The sequence below is a fragment of the Psammomys obesus genome, unplaced genomic scaffold (genome assembly GCF_907164565.1).
Source record: "Psammomys obesus unplaced genomic scaffold, mPsaObe1.curated_primary_1811, whole genome shotgun sequence".
Classification (NCBI taxonomy): Eukaryota; Metazoa; Chordata; class Mammalia; order Rodentia; family Muridae; genus Psammomys; species Psammomys obesus.
The window spans coordinates 35,010,081-35,023,653 of NW_026591086.1; positions in this window are offsets into that span (position 1 = coordinate 35,010,081).

A 13,573-nucleotide genomic window follows, 5' to 3' on the forward strand; every position below is an offset into this window, starting at 1 on the left:
CTGCTGGCTAAAACACAAGTTAACAGTTTAGTCTCTGTAAACACTCCTGTGGACAATGCTTTCACTCTGCAGTGCTTAGGGAAAACTAATGGTTGTTTGGAACTAAATGGAATTCTCTCAGCACAGTGGGATACATAGTACAATGACAAATTCATGTAAAAATTTTAACTTGGATGATAGAAAAATATTTTGATTAGCATATTCTATATTCAAAATTATATGTTTTTGGAAAAGTATGTAATTTATTTAAAGACAGAATGATCTTACTTTTACCACAAAGTATGTGACCTATACCAGGCAAAGATGAGCTCCATGGAATCTTTAAATAAATATTTGCACTTTGTGCTTTGTGGGATGAAATGTCCTGACTATAACAACTCTCTCTTTTTTAATATTATCATAATTCACAAAATTTCTATCATTCAAAATGTACAAAATAGGCACTTCATGATTAGAAAATATTACATTCATTTTTCCTCAGTCAATAAATAAATAGAACTTTAAAAATTAAAGTAGATTAGTTATTTGGAAGCTGAACTTATTCAGAAAGTATATTTTGACTCTTTTATGCACATTTTAATAAATTTAAAGCATGATATCCTTAACTGACTATTTTTTTCCTATGTTTAATTGCCTATTCTGCACTTTATTTTTTTGAATTTTAGTAAAATATGATTTCATAACTTGATTTCTTCCAATGGAATTTTCTTTACTGGAATGAATAACATAAGGCATGTTTACTAATGATTATATCTTAAAATTTTCCATGTGTACTAAAAGCATAGCTGCCCTGAACTCCATAATATGAAAAGTCCCAAAGGAAGTATTTGAAATGAACTCAAACAATACAATAGTTTGGAATTGATCTGGGAATCTCATTTCCCTCTTTGTACCAAAGCTCAACTCTGTTTGCTATAAATATTATGCAACAATTTTGCACGTATTAAAATCATTCAGTGCTTCATCAAAATAGCTTGTTTAATAACACAAGTTTATTTCAAAGACATTTTATATTAACCCTTACTTTCTGATTATTTTGTTATGTTCAAAGAAAAATTTTAATACATTACACTTAAGCTTTAAATTCTTTATGTTTTTTTTACATAAAAGAAAGAAAGAAATACAATTTCATCACTAATGGCAACTCTATTAAAAGAATAGCATAGTAGAACAATAGCACATTTGTCATTTTCCTTTAGTCTCAAACTAAACATTAAAAATTTTTTGTACCCTATGAGTAGGCATTTTCTACAATATACAAATATTATTTGTAGCAACTTCTATTTTAAAGGCAAATATCTTTTTTGTTGTAGTTTAGGATACTCAGTAAAACCTGAAAGAGAAACATGAAATATATATTACTTAGCACATTTTATTAATTGTTTGTGTAAATGTTTAAGGATATGTCATAGTATATTTCTTTTAGTTTGCAAAACAAATTACAAAGTAGAATTTGACTTGCATATCCATTAACAACTGAAAAAACCAGAAAGAATGTGGCTATGTTATTCTATAGTGGCTAATTATTTAGAAAACAGTGTATAGTGTTAAGACAAAAGACACCCCAAGAAATAAAACGTGTTTGAGCACAGTAGAAAGAAACATGGATTCTTTCCTGTCAAGCTATGGCTAATGTTAATGATATTTAAGTTGTTACCATAACACTTATGAAAACACAGTGATCAAAATGGGAGCATTTAGAAATATGTATGTTTCCTTGTGTCCAGTGTGTAAGAAGGAAATGTTTGCTTACTTAGGCAAGAGAAATGGACTTTGTTGGGAATAATGACACACTTTGATGCCCTTTCAGAACAGGAAGGAGTCACAAAGAAGGTTCCTTCAACAAAAGTGAACTTCCTTTTGAGCCACGAGTTTGGAATAGATCCTAGAACTCATCTGTTCTTAGAGAATGGGCAAAACATGAAGCTTTTTTTTTTTCAGAGCATCTCCAGTAATCTTTTGACATGGTTTAAAGAAGTGAAATTATTTCTGCAAAGTTCTAAACCAATGAAATAACAAGAAAATTTGCCTTAAAAATCATAAACTCTGAAGAAAGAAATTGAACTAGATATCAGAAGATGCTCAAGGATTGGTAAGATGAACATAGTAAAGATGGACATCTAGCCAAAAGCAATCCACAAATTCAATGCAATTCCCTTCAAAATACCAACACAATTCTTTACAGAACTTGAAATAAGTATTCTCAATTTTATATGGAAAAACAGAAACAAAAACCCAGATTGCTAAAACAATCCTGTATAACAACAGATCATCTGGAAGTATCTTCATCCCTGATATCAAGCTGTACTACAGAGCAATAGTAATAAAAACTTCATGGTACTGGCATAGAAACAGAATGGTGGGTCAAAGGAATTGAATAAAAGAATCAGAAATCATAAGAAGCCAAAATCATACAATAGAAAAAAAGACAGCATCTTCAACAAATGGTGCTCATCTAATTGGATGTCTACATGTAAAAAAAAAAAAAAAAAAAAAGAAAGAAAAAAGAAAAAAGGAAAGAAAAAAAGAAAATAGATCCAAATTTATCACTGAGCACAAAAAATAAAATCCAAGTGGATCAAAGACCTCAACATAAAACCAGACACACTAAATCTCTTAGTAGGGAAAAAGTAGGGAAGAGCCATGAACTCATTGGCACAGGAGGCAACTTCCTGAACAGAACACCAACAGCACAGGTTCTAAGATCAACAATTAATAAATGGGACCTCATGAAACCTACAGACTGGGAAAGGATCTTCACCAACCCCATATCTGACAGAGGGCTAATATCCAGAATATATAAAAAAAAAACTAAAGAAGTTAAAAAGCAACAAATCAAGAAATACAATTAAAAAATGGGATACAGAGCAAAATAGAGTATTCTCAACAGAGGAATAAGGAATGCCAGAGAAACACTTAAAGAAATACTCAACATCCTTAGCCATCAGGGAAACACAAATCAAAACGACACTGAGATTTCACCTGACACCCATCAGAATGGCCAAGATCAAAAATTCAAGTGACAACACATGCTGTATAGGTTGTGGAGAAAGGGGAACCCTTCTCCATTGCTGGTGGGAATATAAACTTGTACAACCACTTTGAAAATCAATCTGGTGCTTTCTCAGACAATTAAGAATAGTGCTTCCTCAAGATCTAGCTATTCCACTCCTAAGCATATATCCAAAATATGCTCATGTATACAAGAAAATTTGCTCAGCCAAGTTTGTAGCAGCTTTATGTGTAAAAGCCAGAATCTGGAAACAACCTACATGTCCCCCAACTGAGGAATGGATACAGAAATTGTGGTACATTTTTTTACTCAGCAATTAAAAACAAGGAAATCATAAAATTTGCAGGCAAATGGTAGAAACAAACAAACAAAAAAATCATCCTGAGTGAGGTATCCCAGAAGCAGAAAGATATGCATAGTATATATTCACATATAAGTGGAAATTAGACATATAATATAGGATAAACATACTAAAATCTGTATCCCTAAAGAAGCTAAGCAAGGATGAGGACCCTGGGTAAGATGATCAATCCTGACTGAGAAAGTCAAACGGGATGGACCTTGGAAGAGGGAGAAAACATGGAACCATACAGGAGCCTACCACAGAGAACCTCTGAAAGACTCTACCCAGCAGGTTATCAAAGCAGAAACTGAGACTCACAGCCAAACTTTGGGCAGAGTGCAGGGAATCTTATGAAAGGAGGGGTGATAGAAAGACATGGAGGGGACAGGAGCTCCACAAGTTGATCAAAAGAACAAAAAAAAATTGGGTACAGGGGTTTTTTCTGAGACTGATTCTCCAACCAAGGACCATTCATGAAGCTAACCTAGAACCCCTGCATGGATGGGGCCCATGGCAGCTCAGTGTCCAAATGTGTTCCCTAGTAATGGGAACAGGGAGTGTCACTGACATAAACTCAGTGGCTGACACTTTGATCACCTTCCCCCTGAATAAGGAGCAGCCTTACCAGGCCACAGAGGAAGATAATGCAGACAGTCTTGATGAGGTCAGATGGAAGGGGAGGAGGACCTCCCTTACAGTGGACTTGGGGAGGGGCATGGGAGGGTAGCAGGGAGGGGGCTACATCTAGGATATAAGTGAATAAATTGTAATAAATAAAAAATAAATTTAAAAAAATCATAAATTCACAATGATTCTTAAAAACACTTAGTACAGTATCAATAGGCAATAAATACTGTGAACCTTGGGAGACTGAAAATCATATGGGCATAGTTGAGGATTTAGCTCATAGATAGAAAACTTGCCTAACATGGTGATTGCTCTGGGTTTGACCCTTAGCTCTTAACATAAAATCACATGGGCTTAAATTCATAGAGAAGAAAAGTAGAAATGCAGTGGAAGAGGAAAACACTGGCAGGAATTTTGTCCTGAGACAATGCATGATCTCACTGGCCAACTGGAGGTGATGGGGAGTACTTAGAGAATTCAGGTGGCCTAGAGGCTCCATTTTGCTCAGAAAGTCACAAATTCTGATATATTCCAGATTATTATGGCATTTATCTGGGACATGGATGGAAAAAAATATTGAAATTTGACACTACAAAGCCCCTGTTCTTCAGAAGGGATATTATACATACTTTTAGATACTACTGGCCCCTGAAAAGCCACAAAATATTTTTTAAAAATACTAAAACAATAAAAGTTAATACACATTAAAAACTTGTATAATTGTCATTTTTTTGTTTAATTTATGTGAATGATTTAGCTTCATTATATGTTAATTAGCAAATACGAATAATTTCTCTGGTTTTTAACAATCAGGAATAGTTCCTTGAAAATGTAAAGTACCTCTTTCTTAATATAGTTATGCAGGTGTAAAAAAAAACCTCCATTTTAAACAAGTTGATACCAGAGTAAACAACCTTTACAACTGTAGTTGATGATATGTCTGAACTCTGGATCTTCTCCGATCCCACAAGAAAGAGATACAAAGCATGTAGCATATGTTATTCTAAAATCTATCTCTTAAACACTTCTAAGGACAAAAAAAGTTGGAGTGGAAGTAATCAATAACACACCAGAAGTAAACTACTGAGAAAACAAATGTGCAAGTTGAAAGACATATTCAGTGCAGTTGAGGGTCAATAGAAAAGTCTCCAACTTGTCAAATCATGACATTGAATCAACATGAGGAGGAAGAAGATCCTAAAATCTTGCAAAGAGAAAGATCTGGGTCTAGTCTTCAATTTTTGATTCCAGAAGGTACCTAATAACTGAGAAATCACACTCTTTAAATCTGTTTTACCAATTATACTATAGCAAACATGTAAAAACAACATCAAAAACATTTCTGACAATATCTTAATAATATTGTACTTATGGCAATCACTATAACATGTAAGAATATTAAAGAAAAGCAGATTTTGAAGTAGTATGTGAATGAACAATTTGAATGGAGGTCTTGTATTTATAAAAAATTTCTATCCTTGTGGAGCTCATGTTCTCTCCAGGTCTTACTATCTCCCCCTTCTTTCCTAAGATTCCCTGCACTCTGCCCAAAGTTTGTTTATGAGTCTCAAAATATCTGGGCATAGGGGTTTTTTCTGAGACTGATTCTCCAACCAAGGACCATTCATGAATATAACATAGAACCCCTGCTCAGATGTAGCCCATGGCAGCTCAGTATCCAAGTGGGTTCCCTAATAAGGGGAACAGGGACTTTCTCTGACATAAACTCAGTGACTAGCTCTTTGACAGCCTCCCCTGGATGGGGCAGCAGCCTTGCCAGGCCACAGAAGAGGACAATGCAGCCAGTTCGGATAAGACCTGATAAGCTAGGTCAGATGGAAGGGGAGAAGGACCTCCCCTGTCAGTGGACTTGGAGAAGGGCATAGGAGGAGATGAGGAAGGGGAGGAGGAAACAGTCTACAGCTGGGATACAAAGGGAATAAACTGTAATTAATATAAAAAATAAAAATTAAAAAATTTTCAAGAATGGTCAAAAGTAAGTGTGTGTGTTGTGTGTTCATTGAGTTAAGATGATGGCAAGAAAGTAACAAAAATGAGTAATGTATAGCATCTTGTGTAATGTAGGCAGAGAAAAGTGACTTAAATGTAAAATACTAGAAAACACAAACAAATAAGAGTGGAGCATGGTACACCTACTGGCAAATAATCCTCACCTTCCTCCTCTCCCTTTTTGTGATGCTGTAAAAGAACATTCCCAACTGGGTAACTTATAAAGAATATAAATTTAATTTTCAGTTTTTTTGAATAAGGAAGTTCAAATTCAAATCCTTTGAATTATGTGATAATATTCTCTCTCCACAATCCTGTGAGATCCATATACTTTATCTACCTGTGTACATTGCCGATGGCTCGTACCCAGTGGTATGTATAAGCTATCTGACTTCACATAGTATTTCCACTGTTGTACATTCATACAACAGAGACACAAACCGAGTGTATTTAAACTATGTAACTCTGTTCCTTCTGCTCTGAGCAAAACCAAAACCAAACCTTCTGAAGAGGTCACTCAGCTCTGAAGAGTAAATATTGTTCTTCCAGAGGACCCCTGTCATTATGCCCTAACTCATAATGCGCATCCAAGAGTAATAGTAAAACCTATACAGTGTTCAGATCAAAACAAGAATTTGGATACTGAATCTATTTTGAAAATGTATTATACTTAAAAAAAGTTTTCATTCATATAACATGAAAAATATTAGTTCATAGGACAGAAAAAAATAAGTCTGAGAAATGGAGCCAGGCATCTAGTACACTTTTGATTAATATTGTTTCTCATACCATCACTTATATTTAAAGTATTTTCCTTATTTATATTTCATTACAAGATGTACATCTTTGTTGAGCACAAGCATTTAAATATTAATATTCCTACATACCTCTCATCTTTGTATTACCTTTATTTAGCAAATGAAAATCATTAATGTTCAAATTGGAGATGACCTTTTAAACTTGTTTATTTCCCACCAGAACTTTATTAAACTTGACTCAGTCTCTGATTTTCACCAATGACATGAGAGCATAGGAATGCTTGACCTGAAAACTTGGAGGTTAATCTTGTACATGAGAACTACTGTTCATGGAAAAATGCTTGATTTTCCTTGAAAACAATTCCAGGAAATATATTGCTGTATAGATTGGGTTATATCAATCTTGCATAGTATTGAATGTCTGCTATATTCATTTCTTTGTCCAAATTTAGATTATGAGTAATAGAGTCATACAAAGTTTACTAACAGGAAAAAGTAATTGTTTAGACAGTGTTCCTCCTCATTGTGTCCAAATATTTCACACATAGTTACAAAATGTATTGGAATAAAGAAAGGTTTGTTTTGAAAACATCCGCAAAATGCTAAAACAAGAAAAAATGATTTTACAGTGCATTCAATAAATTGTTTTAGAGTTGTTATGTGGAGAACTTAGCAATATTACACTTTTTAATTTTCTGTTTTGTATGATACTATGTAACTTTCTGCTGTGTAGGATAATTATATTTTAAGGAACAATTAGAAGTTTACATAAGTATGTTATTGTATTCCTAAGTCTTTAATAAATCTTCAAGTAGCCATGGACAGAGTTCTTCAACCTGGAGAGCACAGGATTTAAAGTGAATTAAAAATGGAAGCCACATTCCAGAATGCAACCAAACCTTTTGCTCTTCCCCTAAATATGCCACTTGCTTTAAAAAACAACTAAGATAAAGTACAATAATTGTCAAAGAGTTTAAACAGAGAATAATTTTTGTAATATGTTACAGATATCCAAGACATAATAAAAAATGACTGACTTAAAATAAGTTTGAAAATTCTCATCAAATCAAAAAGTAATTTTAAATGTCACCCCCAAAATGATTGAGATATTAAAATTTTCAAGCAAAGATATGCAGTTCTTTGTCATGCTCCATGAACTTAGACACTTAGAAGTAGATGCAATGGGAAGGTTTTGGACGAAAATCAGAAGTTACCTAATACAACCAGGTGCCAGGTGGAAATTTTAGAAATGAAAACACATCTGAAAGAAAAGATTGCCTACCTAACCTCAACAGTAGACACAAAAATGAAAGATTTGGGGTGAAATAGCAGACCCCTTCCAACTTGAAGAGTAGAAGTGTGACTAAATAAGGGCAGTGCACGTACCAGTGGCAGAATCAATGCAAGTCTGACAAGAAGAGTTCTATCAGGAGACCCAAGAGACCATCACAGCAAGAAAAATCAGTCGGAGCATTTTATCAAAAACCTATTTTCAAAGTTTTAACATTCTGTGTATATTTCAGCATATTTGTTCTCCAATATCTACATTTCCATTTTCTCCTTAGTAATAAAACCTCAAATTTTACCAGGTCCAAGAGAGGACACTTTCATACCCTCATTTACATCAATTGTAGCCTGGAGAGGACTGCCTGGATCCTGGTAGAGACGCTCAGGACTCGTGACACCTCCGACTTAACATCCTTGACAGGCCATGATTGCTTCCTTCTGTTTTCATTCTCCCCCACTGAAAAGAGCTAACTTACTATCTAGTTTTGGAAAGTTACTGAGAAGATAAAGACGGTGTCCTTGTAGGTGGAGAAAGAGGAGAAAGGCTGAATGATAAAAGCAAAGTGGGTCTGAACCATAGAGGAGTTGACATGAAGACTGAAGTGATGGAGAGAAAAAACAAGAGTGAGAAAAAAAAAAAAACAAAACATGCTTAGGTTTCTTATGGAAAACCCAATAATAGGAATACCCCAATCACACGAACAAAGCAACTTCTCAGGCAGGTTCTGTCACTTTAGTTTATGTGATTAGCCTTAGAGCACCAAGCATATATTATCATAGTTACCTACTCTCATTTTCTTACACAATAATGATTTCCCCAAGTATGTATTTGTGAGATCACTTTAATTTGAACTATTAAAGGGATAATAAATCAGTGCCTTCTAAAGAAAAATTTCACTGGGCTAATTTTTCTTCTTGATTGATTTGCATTGCCTTACCAAAAAAATATCTAAAGTGTTGATAGATTTTGGTTTTTGTTGTTATTGCTGATATTTGAGTACAAGCAGTTTGTCTGGAGAGCACCTATGTTGTTAGAATGAAATATGCAAGTGAAGTAATGTATTTACTTAATATTTAATTTACTTGCTTAAATATTAAAACACAAGGCTTGACTTCAATGTTAAGGCTTATTATAAAATAAACACATAATTTAAAAAATAAAAATGTGTGCCAATGAGCAAGAGTGGAACCAATGTTTCTGTTGGCCATTGCTAGGAGACACACGGGGCAGCAGCTCATCTCTTATTCAGCTTTCCAATACATGAAAGAAAACTAAGGGTTCTAAAGTGCAAGATAAAACACTTCTAAGTAGGTGAGAGAAATTGTAAACCATAAACCACTAATATTGCTTTCTTTTTGAGCGTTAAAAAATTCTGCAATCATTTTTTATCAATTATGACAGTAGTTTAAACTGGCTTTGCAATTACTGCTATTGACTCCCTTGGTCTATTTTTTATTATTTATTTTTTTTAATTTTTTATTAATTACACTTTATTCATTTTGTATCCCCCCATAAGCCCCTCCCTCCTCCCCTCCCGATCCCACCTTCCCTCCCCTTTCTGCATGCATGCCACTCCCCAAGTCCACTGATAGGGGAGAGTCTCCTTTCTGATCTTAGTCTATCAGTTCTCATCAAAAGTGGCTGCATTGTCCTCTACTGTGGCCTGGTAAGGCTGCTCCCCCCTCAGGGGGAGGTGATCAAAGAGCAGGCCAATCAGATTATGTCAGAGGCAGTCCCTCTTCCCATTACTATGTAACCCACTTGGACACTGAACTGCCATGGGCTACACCTGTGCAGGGGTTTCAGGTCATCTCCACGAATAGTCCTTGGTTGGAGTATGATTTTCTGGGAAGTTCCCTGTGTTCAAATTATCTTGTTCTGTTGCTCTCCTTGTGGAGTTCCTGTCCCTGCAGCTCTTACTATTTCCCACTTCTTACATAAAATTCCATTCACTTTGCCTATCAGTTGGCCATCAGGCTCAGCATCTGCTTTGACAGTCTATACTGCAGAAGCTTTCAGAGGCCCTCTGTGGCAGGTTTCAAGGTTGTTTCCTGTTTTCTTCTGGCTTTCAGAGGCCCTCTGTAGCAGGTTCCGAGGTTGTTTCCTATTTTCTTTTTCTTCCGACGTCCATCCTCCCCACCTCTCAGGATGGGGACTGAACATTCCAGTTAGGGTCCTCTCCTTTGCCCAGTCTGTTTAGATGTACAGATTTCAGTGGGTTCACTCCATATTGCATGTTTATATGAGTGAGTATATAACATGTGTGTCTTTCTGCTTCTGGGACAACTCACTCAGGATGATCCTTTCCAGGTCCCACCATTTACCTGCAAATTTCATGATTTCCTTATTTTTCATTGCTGAGTAATACTCCATTGTATAGATGTACCACAGTTTCTGCATCCATTCTTCAGTTGAGGGGCATCTGGGGTGTTTCCAGCTTCTGCCTATTACAAATAAAGCTGCTACAAACATGGTTGAGCAAATGTCCTTTTTGTGTACTTGCGCCTCTTTTGAGTATATGCCTAGGAGTGGTATGGCTGGATCTTGAGGAAGCGCTATTCCTAGTTGTCTGAGAAAGCGCCAGATTGATTTCCAGAGTGGTTGTACCAGTTTACATTCCCACCAGCAGTGGAGAAGGGTTCCCCTTTCTCCACAACCTCTCCAGCATGTGTTGTCCCTTGAGTTTTTCATCTTGGCCATTCTGATGGGTGTAAGGTGAAATCTCAGGGTTGTTTTGATTTGCATTTCCCTAATGGCTAATGAGGTTCAGCATTTCTTTAAGTGCTTCTCTGCCATTCGATATTCCTCTACAGAGAATTCTCTCTTTAGCTCTGTTCCCCATTTTTTAAGTGGATTACTTGGTTTATTGCTTTTCAGCTTGTTTAGTTCTTTATATATATTGGATATGAGCCCTCTGTCAGATAAAGGGTTGGTGATGATTCTTTCCCAATCTGTAGGCAGTCGCTTTGTTTTGATGACGGTGTCCTTTGCTTTACAGAAGCTTTTCAATTTCATGAGGTCCCATTTATTGATTGTTGCTCTTAGAGTCTGTGCTGTTGGTGTTCTGTTCGGGAAGATTTTTTATAAATTTCATTTTTTTCACTTTGTATCTCAGCTGTACCCCTCTCCTTCATTCCCTCCCAATCTCACCCTCTCTCCCTCACCTCCTCCCATGCCAGTCCCCAAGTCCACTGATAGGGGAGGTTTTCCCTTTCTTCTGACCCAGCCTACAGTTCTCCTCAGGACTGGCTGCATTATCTTCCTCTGTGACCTGGTAAGGCTGCTCCCTCATCAGGAGGAGGTGATCTAAGAGCCAGCCACTGAGTTCATGTCAGAGACAGTCCCTGTTCCCATTACTAGGGTACCCACTTGGACACTGAACTGCCATGGGCTACATCTGTGCAGGGGTTCTAGGTTATCTCCATACATGGTCCTTGGTTGGATTATCAGTCTCAGAAAAGAGCCCTGTGCCCAGATTTTTTGGTTCTGTTTCTCTCCTTGTATAGCTCCTGGCCCCTCCAGGTCTTTCTATCTCCCCCTTCTTTCATAAGATTCCCTGCACTCTGCCCAAAGTTTGGCTGTGAGTCTCAGCATCTGCTTTGATAACCTGCTAGGTAGAATCTTTCAGAGGTCTTCTGTGGTAGGCTCCTGTACTTCTCCATGTTTTCTCCTTCTTCCAATGTCCATCCCGTTTGACTTTCTCAATAAGGATTGATCTTCTTACTCAGGATCCTCATCATTGCTAAGCTTTTTTAGGGATACATATTTAATAGGTTTATCGTATATTAAATGTCTAATTTCCACTTATATGTGAATATATACTATGCGTATCTTTCTGCTTCTGGGATACCTCACTCAGGATGATCTTTTTTAGTTCCACCAGTTGCCTGCAAATTTCATGATTTTCTTGTTTTTCCTTGCTGGATACTATTGCATCATGTAAATGTGCCACAATTTCTGTACCCATTCATCAGTTGAGGGACATCTGGGTTGTTTCCAGATTTTGGCTATTACAAAGAAAGCTGCTTTGAACATGATTGAGCAAATGCCCTTGTTGTATAATTAAGCATATTTTGGATATATGCCCATGAGTGATATAGCTGGATTTTGTACAACAACAGATCATCTAGGGGTATCTCCATCGCTGATCTCAAGCTGTACTACAAAGCAGTAGTAATAAAAACTGCATGATGCTGGCATAGAAACTGACTGGTGGATCAATGGAATCAAATAGAAGACGCTGAAATAAACCCACACATCTACAAAAATGCAAATAGATCCATATTTATCACCCTGCACAAAACTAAAGTCCAAGTGGATCAAAGACCTCAACATAAAACTAGACACACTAAACCTGTTAGGATAAAAAGTATGGAGGAGTCTTGAACTCATTGGCACAGGAAAAAACTTCCTGAACAGAACACCAACAGCACAGGCTCTAAGATCAACCATCAATAAATGGGACCTCATGAAACTGAAAAGCGTCGTGCAGCAAAGGACACTGCCGTCAGAACGAAACGACAGCCCACAGACTGGGAAAGGATCTTTACCAACCCTAGATCTGACAATATCCAGGATATATAAGAACTTAAGGAGTTAAAGAGCAAAACATTCAGTAATCCAATTAAAAAATGGGGTACCGAGCAAAACAGAGAATTCTCAATAGAGGAATATCGAATGGTTGAGAAACACTTTAAAACATGCTCAGCATCCTTACTCATCAGGGAAATGCATTTCTAAACCATCCTGAGATTACACCTTACACCCCTCAGAACAGCTAAGATCAAAATCTCAAGTGACAAAAAATGCTAAAAAGGCTGTGGAGAAAGGGGAACCCTCCTCCATTGCTGGTGGGAATGTAAACTTGTATAACCACTTTGGAAATCCATCTAATGCTTTCTCAGACAATTAGGAACATTGCTTCCTCAAAATCCCTTGCTCTATTTAAGGAGGCAAAGATACATCACTTCATTGGAATAGTTATTACTAAATAAATAAACAATAGCTAACTATACTTGCTTTGTAATCAACTACTTACGAAAATTTAGTGGAATGAGCCAGCAAGATAATTTATTCCTATAGTCCCAGATAGAAGAAACTCCCCACTGTATCTGTTTATCTGACTGGTGAGACAGGTTGTAAGAACTCTGCTTGAGTAAAGCAAAGCAAATGAAGTGTATATTGTAAAAAGAATATACACTGTGACTTTAGCTAAGTCAAATTTATACCGAAATTAAAATAAAAATCTCTTTTGAAAAGCATGCGTTAATCAAAATTTCAGCAATACATCACATAGCATACAAATAGAAACCGCAAATCTTTGAATAATCAAGACATTTTAAAAAAACTATCCATAATCAAGAAAAAGAATATGGAAACCAACCATTCAACACCCCAGCGTAGGTATTGAAGATATTGAAACACAATCTGGCGCTTTCTCAGAAAACTAGGAGTAGTGCTACCTCAAGACCCAGCTATACCACTCCTAGGTATATACCCAAAATTTGCTCAAGTACACAACAAGGACATTTGTT